The sequence below is a fragment of the Dermacentor silvarum genome, chromosome 3 (genome assembly GCF_013339745.2).
Source record: "Dermacentor silvarum isolate Dsil-2018 chromosome 3, BIME_Dsil_1.4, whole genome shotgun sequence".
Lineage (NCBI taxonomy): Eukaryota > Metazoa > Arthropoda > Arachnida > Ixodida > Ixodidae > Dermacentor > Dermacentor silvarum.
The window spans coordinates 99118023-99133194 of NC_051156.1; positions in this window are offsets into that span (position 1 = coordinate 99118023).

The window sequence follows — 15172 nt, forward strand, 5'->3', positions numbered from 1 at the left end:
AAAAGCGTCGATCAGTTATGGTTAATGTTTAAAGAGCGCATTACTTGTCTAATAAAATGTCATGTTCTGAGTGGCTCAAGCAATAAGTTAAGCAAGAGAAAGAAGCCTTGAATTAATGGGCATCTTATTAAGCTTATCAAAAAACGCAAAAGGGCTTTCTCCCGATGCTGCCAAAGTGAATCTTATAAGTTCGACAACCTGAAGGACTTTTTTTGAGGAGGAAACACTTTATTAAAGACCCGAAATGAATGCGCAAAACACTGTTTGGACCGATAGGTTAATAGCTAGTAGCCGGTCCAATACTGACTTTGCATACAGGTTATGTACAAGGAGAAAAACAAGCAACGCTCACATGTAACATGTCCTTGAAATGTAAGCATAAAGTGTTACTTAAAAACACGCTATACCAAATTCTAACAACCACAGATTCATACTTATGCAATTGAACAATTCTCTGAAGGAAAGAAACATTTCACAACCCAAATCAAAGGGTAAAAATAAAGAAAAACAAAAATACAAATAAGAAAGAACAATCACGCAGCATTAACAAGACATTTCACCGTTCTGTTTGATTAGATAAGTAATACAGTTTGCAACTCATCTCAAAATCTCTAGCTACTTTTATTTCTATTGGTAGCTCATTCCAAACTTTGGCGCCGGCAAACTGAATTAGCCGTTCACCGTACAAGTTACTACATTTTGGTAGGTTAAAATTGAGATTAAAAGCATGCCTAGTATCACGGTTTGGGAAAAAGAAAATGCTTGAAGGTAATGGAGAATTAGTTTGAATAATGTTGTTTATCGTGATGCAGATCTTATAACTTCGCAATGACATAAAAGATAAAATACGAAGCTCTTCAAAAAAATTTGTGCTTGATAGGCAGAATGCGCTGGAGCTAATAGACAGTTTTAGCAGAGCGCCGCTTACACTCCGCTCCGCTCAGATTTCACGCTCCGAGATACTGCAGGGAACTGCGTAGATTTCGCATTTGATAAGCGCGTCTTGCCGAGACGCGAGCGAAGCGCTATCAACTCGGCTGCAAAATGACTAAGAGGCCAAGTAGACACGCCAATTTTACCTTGGACACGCTATCACGCTCCGCTCAGTCGGCTTTGTAGCGGAGCGAGGGATGCGGTCTTCGTTCCGCTGCCGGCATGAGCGTTGTGCGCAAGCGCAATAGCGTTCCCGCTAAGCGGTTGTGTGGCATTTGCTAGCTTATGCCGGTCTGAGCGGAGCGGACAGCAAGCGCTCAGCTAAATCACTCTAATAATCCGTAATGCCCGTTTTTGAAGACGCAGTAAAGGCGATAAGTATGTCACATATGTAAGTCCCCAAGATTCAATGCAATAGCTAATGTGAGAGTGACAGAACGAAAAGTATAGAGGATCTAAGCACGGAAGATGGAAAATACTGCTTGGCTTTTATCAGAGTGTAGCACCCGAACGCTAATTTCTTACATACATTGTTGACGTGGTCCTTCCAATGTAAATGATTATCGAAAAGAACCCCTAAGTATTTAAACGAGAATACTTGCTCAATTAAAGTGGCGTCTAACGAGAGAGAAATTAAACTGTAGTCTAGTGTCTTTTGTCTAGAATGAAAAATTACATATTTTGTTTTTGCTACATTCAGCGTCAATCGATTACCTGAAAACCAGGAAGACAGAGCTGACAGTTCCACCATTATACGGTTCTGCAGCGTTATAAGCGATTTACCAGTAAATGTAAGTGCCGTGTCATCTGCATACATCAGAATTTCTGAGAAGTGCAGTGCCTTAGGAAGATCATTTATGTAAAGAGAAAATAATAAAGGACCCAGAACGGATCCCTGTGGGACGCCGCATGATATATATTTAACTTCAGATATGAAATCATTAATTGCCACATATTGTTTACGAAATGATAAATAACTGGGAAAAAATTTCAGTACGTTATTAGTAAAGCCATAGCCTTCTAATTTGCGCAATAGTATAGTGTGGCAAACTGTGTCGAATGCCTTCTTGATGTCTAAAAACAGCACAACTGCAATTTCATCTTGGTGCATGGCAGAATAAATGTGCTGTGAAAGGCTTAATACGGCTGTAGATGTTGATTTGTTTGAAACAAATCCATGTTGTTGTGGAACTATAATATTATTCTCGGTAATAAATTCCTTTAATTGTTGCGCAACTAATTTTTCAAAAAGGGTGTTAATGACACTTAAAACTGATATCGGCCTATAACTACATGGTGTGTTCTGATCTCCAGATTTATATATGGGAACGACTTTAGCAATTTTTAGTATGTCTGGGTAGCAACTATTCTCTAGTGAATGATTAAAGAGGTGGCATAAATGTGGGCATAGAGTATTGATATTTTCCTTAAGCACTCTTGTCTGGATAGAATCATGGTCGGCTGCTTTATTAACCGACATCTTACTGACAACCGATTTAATCTCATCGATCGTAATGACGTGAAACTGAAAACTACAGCCGACAGCTATGCGTACACTACCGGTTGGTGTCAACAATGGAAATTTTTTCGCGAGGTTTAAACCAACGTTGATTAAAAAATTGTTAAATTCATTGGCCACCTGCGGGGAGATACTACTCGGGGTTACTCGCCTTTCTTGATTCAACCCCGTTGCATCCTTCACGATATTCCACTGTTGTCTTGTATCGCCTTTGTTTCGTGTGATAAGCCTAGTCAGGTATTCTTTTTTTGATTTTCTCAACATTGCAACCGATTTATTCCTGTAGTACTTAAACTGGTCATGGTAATATTTGTTCGATCTGTTCTTTTTCTATTTATTGTAGTATGAGTCTTTTCTTTTGATATGCCAAGAATTTCTTGTGTCATCCACGGACACACGGGTACTTCATAATTGTGCTTTGAGTACGTATGTGTACATTGGGTTAATATCTGTTTAATATGAGTGTTAAAATTCTGAAACTCAACGTTTACATCCACTGTTTTGCAAGACTGCGAAATCAGTACATTGAAGCAGTGATTTAACACTCGCATAGTCTACGCGGACAAATTCATTTGGACGCCTGTGATACATAGGTAACATACAAGCCCGCGGCAACAACAGAAATATAGGACAATGGTCCGCAATGGCAACATCACAAGCACCTGCACGTAACGCGATGTCTTGATTGAATAGCATGTGGTCTATTAAAGACGCAGTTTGGCTGCTAATTCGAGTGGGAGTCGTGATAACATTTCTAAGGTTGAATGACTGGAGAAGAAATACATAATCACTGCAATCATTACCCAATAAATCAATATTAATATCACCACAGATAACAATAGGACCATTTTGTATTGTGAACGGCAGCAAAATAGCCTCCATTTCTGCAATAAATTCGTTCTTACACGAGCTGGGAGGCCGGTAAATGACACCCATTAGAAGACCACAACTGAACCGAACAAAAAGTGCCTCAATTGTTTTTGTGCTGTGTTTCTGAACATCGCAGCAGCGGAATCCCAGCCCGTTCCTGGTAAACAATGCAACGCCGCCGCCACGTGAAGAGCTACATCTAGGCAGCGAGATTACTTCGTATCCCGGTATATGGGCGGATTCCCTTTCTTTTAGCCATGTTTCCGTGACGCCAATAATGTCGTAGCGAAAAGAGTGCTGCGACAAGTAAGCGAGGAGGTTATCTGAATTTTTTCGTATGCTTCTTATGTTGATATGAAGAATAGATAAGTCATCACTGCCTAGTTTTGCTTGTTCAATTTGTGATACCCTATAAGCCATAGGATTACACTACTTGTGTCAGATCTTCTGCGCATGTAACATGCAGCACTTTGGTTTGTTCAGCCTTCCGCATCAGGATTTTTCCTGCAGACACCCATGTGAAACGCCAGTTTTTTTCCCTTTTGGCTGCCAAGGCCTTTCCTAGGAGCACCTTGTTCGCTGGACAGAGGTGCTCATTTATATATATAGGATCACTGTCCTCGAAGCCGAGGGCAGAAGTATTTATTCTGCATTTCCTAGCTGCCTTCAAGACTCGGTCTCTTGCTCTGAGTGACGCGAACTTGACAACGATGTTTGGTTTATTTTTATCTTTTGACGGTACACGATGGACCGTTTCTACGTCTGATTCACTGATTTCTGATTTCAAAGAAGAACAAATGGTCTGTATGATCACGAAAGGGTTTTCATTTTGTCGCAAAGGGACGCCTTTGATTTCCAAATTGTTCTTTCTACTGTATTGCTGTAGGTCGACTACATCTCTCCTGAGTTCTTGCAGTTCATTCACAAGATGACTGTTTTCCTTTCTAAGTTCCCGATTTTCAGTTTTGACACAAGCAACGTCCTTCCTTAGGGTCACCACCTCGGCCTTGAACTGCTCAACTTTCTCGTTCATAACATCCATTGATGCCTTCACATTTTCTAGTTCTCTTTCTATAAGCCCTCCTAACTCCTTTTTCCGTTCTACCTGTGCAAGAGTAAACCGATCCGCTAGGTCAGCAAAGGCTTTCCCCAGCTCCTTTACTGTAGACGGTACCTTGTCTCCCATATTGATAGCACAGAAGCATGCACACTTGGAGCAAACCAGGAGCTAGAAGACAGTTCGTAAGAAGGTTCTATGAGAGAACGTACCTGCGTGGAAGCAGAACAATACGCAGGTGAATAGCTGTTCGATTCCAGCGGCTGCCTGGCCTGCTCCAAAGTGATGCCCGTCCGCCGTCGATTCTGCTTCTTATAGGGGCCGCATGACGTCACAGGTCAGTACCACGCAGGCGTGGTTCGTTGCAGGTTTGTGGCGAAAGCGTTGACGCATGTGGCATTCCGTGAAGTTCAAAATGCAAGAATGGTGTAGCTGGAACAAGTGTCGATGTGGCCACCAAGCGCCTGACCGTAGGAAAAACTGCGTGGAAGCAGAACAATACGCAGGTGAATAGCTGTTCGATTCCAGCGTCTGCCTGGCTTGCTCCAAAGTGATAACGACATTCTATAAATTCAAATCGAGTGAAGCTAGGAAAAAGTATTTTGAGGGCTTGGCTACTGACTTTCCTAATAAAAAGAGGTTCTGGAAGCATACAAAACCATGTGGTAGCGAGAAAGTTAGTCCGCCAAGTTTACGTCATGACGGTTTGACAGTTAGTGGGGATAGGGATAAGTCCACACTTTTCAATGACTTCTTCAGATCGGTCTTTCGTCCTCATGCACAGGTTAAGGTTGAGTGTAGAAGAGAACAGTGTTTGTCCATCGAGCAGGCAATTTTTTTCAATGGCATCTATTAATTATTACAAGATGTTGCCGAAAATAAAGCAACGGGACCAGATGGTATCTCTCCAAGGGTGTTGAAACATTGTTTTGAGGCAGTAGCACGTTCTCTTTATGTTATACATAAAAATCACTAGATAAGGGCAGGCTTCCCGATGACTGGAAGGTTGCTACGTTGCCCCTGTTTTCAAAAGTGGCTCTAAATTAGAAGTGTCCAATTACAGACCTATTTCCCAGACACCGATTTGTTGCAAACTACTTCAGCATGTTCTATGTTCCGCCCTAATGATTCACCTGACTTCTGTTAGATTTTTTTAGTTCTAGGCAACACGGCTTTCGAAAAGTATTTTCATGTACAACCCAATTATTTGAATTCTATCGCGATATAGCATCGGCTTTGGACAACAGAGGACAGATTGATTGTTTATTTTTAGATTTCTAAAAGGATGTTTGATACGGTATCACATTCAGTTTTAATACAAAAGTTGCAAAATTTAAACATTCACAAAGCCATTTGCAGATGGATTACGGATTACTTAACACCAAGAAAACAGAGGGTGGTTTTAGGTGGATCTTGTTCATGTTTAGTTTTCGTCACTTCAGGGGTACCGCAGGGTTCTGTATTGAGCCCACTTCTCTTCTTGTGTTCATAAATGATATTTCGAATGCAATCAAGAGTAACAGTAGAATGTGTGGCGATGATTGTATACCAAACGGATTTCACAAAGCTTCAGGAAGATCCTAATCAAGTAGAGGCATGGCGTAAAAATAATGACATGGTACTAAACAGCAATAAGTGTGTGCACGTCAGCTTTACTAAAAGGGTCAACAGGTTAACGAATCAGTACGTCTTAAACAATCAAGTAATTAGGAAAGAAAACAAATATAAGTATTTGGGCCTTACGTTCTCCGAAGAAGGGACTTGGTCTGAACAAATCAACAGTCTTGTTAGCAGGGCAGGAAAAGCCCTTGGCTTCCTACAACGAACCCTATACATGTGACTAAAGAAGTTGAACAGAGCGCATACCATGCCTATGTTAGACCTATACTAGAATAGGCCTGTCCTGTGTGGGACCTGTTTCAAAAGGTACATATTGATGCTCTTGAGCGTATTGAGTCTATTGCAGCCAGATTTGTTGTGGGGAAGTGTGATCGATATGAAAGTTCTAGAGCGATGAACACAGTCCTTAGGTGGCAATCTTTAAAAGTGCGAAGACATAATCTTCGACTTAAATTCTTTTACTCAATCTATAAGAAGCAAACAGGAATCAGTACTTCAGATTATCTACAACCGACGCATTATCAGTCCTCCCATTTGATCACAAATTAAATTTGATCACAAATTTAAAGTTTGGCCATACACCCCCAGGTGTATGGCCGTATGGCTGACTGTTCAAAGATTCCTTTTTCCCCAAAATGATTTCCGAATGGAATTTGTTACCACCAGATTTGGTTGAATGCAAGACTGCGGATTTATTTTATGAATACTTGTTCCTCCCGCATTAATGCCAACAAAGGCGCTGCGGGTATTGTCTGAAAAAAAAAATAATAGGTCTGCCGACTCCACCGGCAAAGAGCATATATAAGCTTCACATATTTCCTCAAAGTGCAATGTAATCCTGAACACTCGTGTTATAAAACCCTTAACGATTTCACATCTGCCACTCTATTTCAAAACCGGCTTTCAATGAGAAATCCTTTTACACAGCACGTGAGGAAGCTGAACGAGGAAATGAACGTCTCACTAGATCTGCACCCAATGATGGCTCCAACAAAGCTGTTGCCACCGTGGCTGTGGCAAATGATACAATGCGTCACGTCATTTGTCGAAGTTACAAAGCACACTACTGTGAAACACATCAGAATGCACTTCCGAGAACTTCAGTTGAAGTACTCGGAATTGGTCCATCTTTCTCGGGATCTGATGTATTGCACCCCGAAACAAGCATTTTTTCCGCCGTGGCATACACATTAATGTTGGCTGTAAAACACATAAATGCATTAAAACTAGGAAAATCTGTGATATTTGCAGACTCTCTAAGCGTAGAAAGAGCTTTTGTGTAGACACGGAAAAATAAAAATCCAGTAATCATAGACCTCTACTCATTTCTGTGTACTATGTACGCATCTAACCAATGTACCGTAATACGCGTATGTTGGGTGCCAGAGCACAGAGTGTGCATAGTGGGCAATACGCTTGCAGACGAACTTGCTACATCCATAACAGCCAGAGCCTGCAACTCTACCGTAGCAATCCCTCCCACAGACTTGAAGCCTTTCTTGTGCAATAAGCTGAGAAACTTTAGGCAATCCATCTGGGACCGTGAAACCTGCAATAAACTTCATTTAATCAAGCCGTAACTACGAAATTGGCCTTCAGTAACAAAAGCGCGACAAACTGATGTCGTGCTCTGTCGACTGAGAATACACCCACATGACACTCATTCTTACCTGCTGACTGGAGGTGGACCTCCCCTCTGTGGTAGGTGTGGTGAGAGGCTGACCATTCTGCACATCTTGGTGGGGTGTCGAGTAGTAGAGGCTGAACGAAAGAAGCACTTTCTACTAGCACACCGATGCCACATTCTCCTTCATCCGATATTGTTTCTTGGTGCAGAACCAATTTTTGACCATAAATCAGCTTTAAATTTTTTACACGATGACTTATTTCGCGTTATAAGCCCACGTGATTCGTAGCGCGTCCTCTCACCAGAGGCTGCTGCTCCGATTGTTGCGACCTGTATGGCACATGCCTCCGGGCCCTTGTGCTTAAGGGCCATGATGAGACACTAGTGCTACTTGTAGTGACGAATTTTAGTATATCACCCCTTCTTAATTTTTGTATATCACCTCTTTTTTTACTCGTACACCGTTTTTTCAGAGCATGTCAGTATTATCGTCTAGTGTTAATGCAGATATATTTTCGGAGATTTCAAGAATCTTTTTAGGCCTCTATACAGTCATGTTTTATCCACGTTTTGATATTCATTCACCTACCAATGACAGCCTATTACCATAGCATTGGTGCTCTTTCGCCACATCTGGCCCTTGCACCAATAGACTGCAATCATCATCATCATCATAATCATCATCGGTCTGCCGGCAGCAAGCAACATTCCTCCTCCTCCTCCTCGAAATTAGAGCTATATACAATATGCACAACCTTTAAATGGAGGCCAGCAGGGATTCACGTAAAGGACGTTGTCGTGGTCGTCTTCTAGTTTCTTGGGAACCTTTGGAGCCGGTCATATTGCCCGCTCACTGTGGCAGGCTATAATGTAATGCCTAGAGTCACTGTGCCACCCAAAAGGACAGAAGTGAAGGGTTTAGGGCACCTTATATGGCTCTCTGTAGAGATAATAGCCGACAAGTGAGGCGAAATGGACTTGTTGGTGCATCTTGAATGGCAGTTGTTGAGCAACTGGTAAAGACGAGGACAAAAAAGGAGATACACGAGGGCAAAAAAGCATAGAGTTTCTCACTATAACACCTAGAGGGTAAACTGGCGCCACCGTCTATGCGAGTTTCTTAAAGGGTGCCGTGCCCTCATGGGAATGACGGGATATGTGTCTGCGAGGCTTGTGTTGGCTGGTGTTGTACGAGGCTTCATCTAAAACGTGGATATGGCTACACAAATAATGCGTTCTTAAAGTAAAATCTACATCAAAGGCTTTCATTCACCCATACTACATCTCTCAATAAAGTTTACTCACCTACAATGCAGAATCAAGCGAAGAAAAGCAAGAACAGACGACAAGTTGTTTCAAAGCGAGCGAGAATCTTGTCGTCTGCCCTCCAACTTTAGCGGCCAGCTGATACTTTTTACGTTTCATATAATTGTGTATCCAATAGTAAGTCCTCAAAATTAAACAAAACATGTTTTTGTGTAATAATAAAGCTAAAACAGTTTTTTACGTGCTGTTTTAGCAGGAAATGAATCATTGTGACAGACGGAACGGTGTTAGCCAGGCGCGTCTTCAAGGCGTTCTGGCTCTCCAAGAACGATGCCAATCCGAACTCACAATCTACTGACATTCCCATTGATACCACAGCGCAGCAGCGCCAGTTTTCCCTCTAGGTAATATAGTGAGAAACTCTATGCAAAAAAGGAGACACACGCCCGTGTATCCTTGTGTCTCCTTTTTTATCCTCGTCTTTACCAAGCGCTGAAATACTGCCATATTAGAGATGATAGCGCACGCTGGAAGTAAAGCAAGGAGTTATTCATGCATCTTGTGCTAAATTGAAGTGACTTGTTCAAAAGTAACATTTCGTTGGTGGAATTTGACACCTCCAAAGCAATACAGACTTTATGACTCCGTACTGGAGTGCTTGGGAACGACTTTGACAAACTCTGGGTGTTTAACAGGCAGCAAGTTAGATATACGATCGTTTTTCCATTCCCTCGTTATCGTAATGCGGTCCCCGCTGACGGAAATTCGACCGGTGATCTCGTCATCGTTAGACAAAGATGGCGAAGGTGCTCTAATTAGTTTCTGCATTGCAGCCACCATCCGTCTTACCACCGCCTGTATTTTTTATTGCCTAACGAAGTAGTTAACGAAATCATACGAAGTACTGATGTTGTAGAGCTCCATGTACATTTCTTTTGTTTTCTAGATGGTTTATGTAGCCATTCCCAGCCATGTCAGAACCGTTGTTATCTTTATATAGCGCATACATAGAATAATCTGAAGGCTTCATAGCTACTACGCCTTTCCTCGTTGTTCAACCACGAAACATTTCTTCAGCGCACCCGCAGAATCAAAAACTTCAAAACCAATCGAGAGGACTGCTGACCTCTCTAGGATGTTGCAGCAGCCAATCGCAGAGTTCCTGTGTGGTTTAAACGGCTAAAGAGGACTCGTGTTGGCTGCGTTAACTACAGCGTCGGAAGTTACAGCCTTTCTTCTCTCAAATTTCGGAAGGCACCTCCCATGTGTGGTGACGTGTTCTACACCGTGTGCCACCCGAGCTCCGAGCGCGAGTTCCACTACCGACGCTCGGTCAATGCCTGCATCGAGACGGCCGCTGACGCTCTCCACTTGTGCAACCGAGGCGCCAACAGGTTCGCCTCACTCGCCCACTGCCGCAGAAGCTGCATGCACCCGGGGCGACGCCTGCGAAGGAATGTTTCGGCAAGCCGCTATTAATTCACCAGCTGTGCCAGGTAACAGTACATGCTAGCCTATTCTCACGTTATGTGCGCTCAATTAAAAAAGGCTTCCGTTGCCGTGTATCCTTGGTGGCTATTAATGAGGGTCGGAATTGCGAATATACATAGAGTACTCAGCGAATTTAGATATTTCGTTTCAAAATCTAAGATCAGACATTTTCGAATATTCGATTATGGCTGATAATGTTGGGTTACTACAAGATTACTATGTCGCAGGTTGTCACGCAGAAGCACAGCCATGTGGTTCACCATCCACTTCAATTAGCCGTAGTTACCTCAACGCAAGCATGCGCAAATTTTATTTTTGAGTCATTTGAAAGGTACACAGTTATACATACTTAGGAGCGTTGTAAGACTCGAACGATATTTATAAGTACTTTTGTGCAACCTCTGCAACCTTATTTTTAATTTTGAAGCACAAAACTAAAGTAATCGGTGTACTATTGAATAAATGTAAAAGTGCACAATCTTTGCAGTGTAAGTGTGCAATGATTACATTCTGCCCGTGCTAACAATGTGGAGCTCTGAGCTTAACAAGACGTTGTAAAACAAGTTAAAGACCGCGCAATGACAAATGGAGCGAAAAATGTTACGCGTAACGTTAAGAGACAGGAAGAGAAGCGGTGTGGATCGGAGAGTAAGTAAGCCGATATTGCAGTTGACGTTAAACGAACAAATGTAGCTAGGTAGATGATGCAATGCGTATGGTAGATAACTAACGGATCATTAGATTTGCAGAATGGATGCCATTGGAAGGTTAGCGCAGTAAAGGACGGTCGGAAAATTAAGTGCGATGATAAAATTAGGAAATTTGCAGGCACAAGTTAGAATCAGGTTAGCACAAGACAGACGTAATTAGATATCGCCGGGAGACGCCATCGTCCCTGCAGTAGACATTATATTAGCCTTAAGATAACAATGATGATAATTATGACAGTGATGATGATTTCAGAAGCTAAGTCCTTTATTTTCAACTACCAGATACGATTTGCAAGTTTCACAATTCGAACACTCCTAGTATATAGTTTCACACCCTTAACATTTCTGTCATATGCTACATTGTGCTCAAAGTTGCCGCAGATCATTGATACTCGTTAACTTGTTCTTGTCATACCTGATTCTCAAGGATTATCGTGAATTTAAGTCATTCTCTGACGCCGCAAGAGACTTGTAACTCGAGTCACCGTCTTCTAAATTATGGGGTTTAACGCACCGAAATAGCGCAGCGGAATAAGAGGCACGCCGTAGTGGAGCGCTACGGGTTAATTTTGGCCACTAAGCGTTCCTTAAAACATTAACCAAACGCACGGAATTTGAGTGTTTTTGTATTCCGCCCCATGGGAATGTGCCGCAGCGTCACGAACTGAACCTGCGACTTTATGCGCCGCAGCAGGACGCGTCACTGAGAACGCGTCAGGAAACGCCCTTTATTATTAACAATTCTCCCACTACTGCGAATATACTTTAGGATATAAAGGAATAACATAACACAATAGTCTTAGTAACGATATGGACACTATTTACCTAAAGTAAATTAGTACCGGACATTCAGTTTACAGTAAAACACGAAGAGAGCGACCGCATGGCATTCCTTAATGTTCTCGTGGAACGAAGGGCCGAACGCTTTGCCAAAAAGGTTTATCGCAAGCACGCGCACACAGAAAAATACCTAGATTTCATTTCCTTTCACAGAAAGTGTCACAAACGCTCGGTTGCCGAATCACTGTTTTACTGAGCTTTCTGTCCTGGCTCGCGTCCTACAAGGGACGGATTAGAGTTGATCTCTGTACAGAAAGACCAGACCGCTAATATGGCTATACCAGCCCAACTGCTAAGGGAGCAAGAACGTCGTTCATCAGCGCCCTAGCGCCCTAGCGGTGCCAAAGAAAAGCAAGTGCGTTGCCATTCCGTATGCACGCGGTGTGATCCAGCTTTGACCAGAGTGTTTTTTGATTACGCTATATTGGTGGCACATGTTCCTTGGAGCAAGTTACTGGGTCAACTGCTGCGCGTAAAGGGCACCCTGAAAAGCTCGGAATACCCCGATGTCATGTATTAAGTTCCATGCAAGGAATGTGATGGAGCCTACAATGGGGAATCTAGAAACTTTGCAAAGGTCCCTGAAGCAGCATAAATAGAACGTCGCCAAAGGAAACTCGGGTGTTCAACACATTTTCAGAACACCGTGAGAAGACGGGTCATTCCATATACTGGAACTCAGCGTCCTGTAATCGCCACGGAGAAGCTGTTGACTTTGATGTTACTACTAGAATCACTGCATATTCAGACGACGCACCAAGCGATAAACAGGGGACGTGGTAAGCTGAACGAAATTTACGCACGCTCACTGCACCAGCTAAGCATACTTAAGGAATAGCCATTGCGCTTGCTGTCACTGTGAACAAGGGACCCAGTACAGGCCTCGAAACTACAAGTTTCTGTCTTTTAGTCATATTCTTAAATTATTGATGAGTCTTTGTTTTAGTTCGCCAACATATTTTAAATATGCTTAAAAAGTGTTTACACGCTATTTAAGGGCTCTGTTTTGCCTTCTGTCCTGCATTATGTTATCAATGTCGTGTGTGAAAACAACTTTGTGATGACTGGCATTTGAAGTTGCAGTGTGGCTATTTGCTCTTTATTCCTTCGCGTGAATACATTTTAGTACCGGAGTTATTTTTTCAAGTTACACTGTGGGTACTTATACCTGTCTTTGTTATTTGTATGCGTTGGTTTTATTCTTTAATTCAGTTTACTTAACGTACGTGTACTTGTCTAATTATTCATATTACTGCCTTCTACTTTTTACTTAATTTCTGCCACACATTTACATGTCCACATGTGGCTTACGCTTATTTCTATCAATAACTGCTGAATGAATTCATATTTTACCTCATTAAATGCCTTAATTTTTCAAATTACGCAATTTTGTGCAGATACAAGACTTACACTTTTCGCGTAACGGGGATGGGGTACTTGCCAAACAATCCTTACGCATTAAAAAACGAAGACACATGGAATTCTCGGAGCCTGCTCATGTTAGATTAGAGCGAGAGATGCGAACGCATAGGTGGTATTCCTCTTTAATATCTATATTTGACTACTTTGAGTTTTACATTAGAAGCTTGTCCTTGTCCTTGTTCATGTTAAGTCTACTCATTAGGGATGATTCCTAAGCATCATGTATATCGAGCGACTGTCGAACGTTGCGCATTTTACCCGCTCAAGTTGTTCATAATTCAAGCAGTGCTACAATCATAAACATCTTATGAAGTATACGCAATTTATTGCGATAGCAATTATATGGACACTCCAGGCAGATCTCTGCCGTCGTTGTCAGCGTCGCTGTGACGTTCCGTCCAAGGGCGATAACATCATCGCCGCACGCTGTATGCTGTATGCGCGAGCCAAAGCGTGCGAGAGTGAGCCAGCGATGGCGGCTCAATATCGCGCACGCAAGGCAGGAAAGTGGGCACGAAGCGTGCTGTCTTCCGTCGCGCGCCAGGCACCGGGCGTAGGGAAGGGATAGCTAGTAGGGGGGTGAGTTCTGCGTCGGCGGCTCCACCGTGCGCTGTGTTTTCGCCGCTTTGCTCGCGTTGACGCGAGAGGAAGCAGGAAGGTCAGTTCGCTCGCTGCTGCTGCCGCGTTGCCTTAATCCAGCATTTTGACAGCGAGCTTACGCGGTCATCGAGCGAGATGTGTTCATGTTTGCATGTGGGCGCGTGACGCCATGCTTATTAATTTAGTTTGCAATCGAACCTTTGCACGTTTATACGGCCGATAAAATTGTTATCCTTACTTCGTATTGCTAATTTGCCAGCGCAATCGATGCTTCGCCTTTTTGGTGATACTGCAACGTTTCTTTTATTTGTTTACTTACTCAGGGCTTGTACAGAACTCTTGACTCAAAATTGAAGAATAATTCAAGGATTTTAAGGATGCCGGAGGCCAACATTTCAAGTGAAGGAAACAAACCTTATTCGCATCGATAGATTGAACAAAAGTGACGTCTCCTTTTTAGCTGCAATTTTTTGCACCTAAGAAGGTGCTGGGTTGGACACTCATCACACTCTTCTAGTTACTTTTGTAAGTTGACTTTTCCAATATGGTGATATCAATCGCCCTCTGACATGATTGTTAGTAGTGCCCAATTTCAGCCAAATTTACTCCACCTGTTAAAGCCACATGGCTGGAACTTACTTCCCTGGCTATTGTGTGGAACTGCTAAGCACGAGGTAGCCGGAATAAATCCCGGCCATGTCGGCCACATTTAGATGTGCGTTAAATGCAAGAACGCCGTGTACTTACATTTAGGTGCATGATAAAGAAACGCAAGTGGTCAAAATAATTTCGGAGTTCCCCACTAAGGCCTCCCTCATAATAAGATCCTGGTTTGGGTTGTTAGATACGGACATCCGTCAAGGTCTCCGAGCTGAACCACTCGCCGTCACCTGTCCATCCTGGTGCGAAGGCGTGCATCGACAGTGATATCGGTCTCGTCAAACCGGTTGATTATCCCCCACCTCATGCGCCGCGCGGGGGCAACATTTGTCTCCCCCTGCTTGACTCTTTCCGAAAGTGCAACGGAAGAGTCGCCAGGTTCACGGTGGTTGACCCAGTGCCGAGAAAAGTTTATTTACGACTCTGCAATGCCGTTCGACAACCACCCAGGACCTAAAGCCATCTGAGCGCCTACCAGGCGAGGAGGAAATGCCGGACGAAGGCCGCCATCGGACAATGGAGCCCATGGAGCGTCGCCATTGGCCGAACATGACTCC